This window comes from Eimeria mitis, genomic scaffold (assembly GCF_000499745.2).
Source record: "Eimeria mitis Houghton genomic scaffold, Emh_scaff1996, whole genome shotgun sequence".
In the NCBI taxonomy this organism is placed as follows: Eukaryota; Apicomplexa; class Conoidasida; order Eucoccidiorida; family Eimeriidae; genus Eimeria; species Eimeria mitis.
Window position 1 is genome coordinate 1,707 of NW_013570319.1, and position 486 is coordinate 2,192.

The following is a 486-nucleotide window of genomic DNA, read 5'->3' on the forward strand; positions in this document are numbered from 1 at the left end:
TTATATGGATGCAAATATATGTATATATATATATGCCTATACGTATGTCTTCATATATTATATATATGCACTTGCATATGCATGTATATTTGTTTGCGTTTATATATATTTATTACTATTGTTCTACAAGACATCCGCATTTCTTTAGTGGTCCACTAGATGAACCAATAGAGAATATACTCTCGTCATTCCTACTCATTGCTATTTATTTTTTTCTTTTAATACCTTTTCTTTTTATTTTCTTTATATAATTCAGGTGTATATACTGCTTGCTGCTGGCACCTATAAGAAGAAAAAAATAACAAGACAGGCGCAGAGCGCCCGCTCGTGGTGGTTCGCTGGGGGCAGCGTTCAGGGGGGAGCGAGGGGGTTCTCTCTTATGTTTTGTTATTTCTTTTATATTTATATTCATATTAAAACCAAAACTAGGTTTATAATTTAGCATAAAAACCTAAAGTTAAATGAGTTTAGTGAATTTGTAAACCC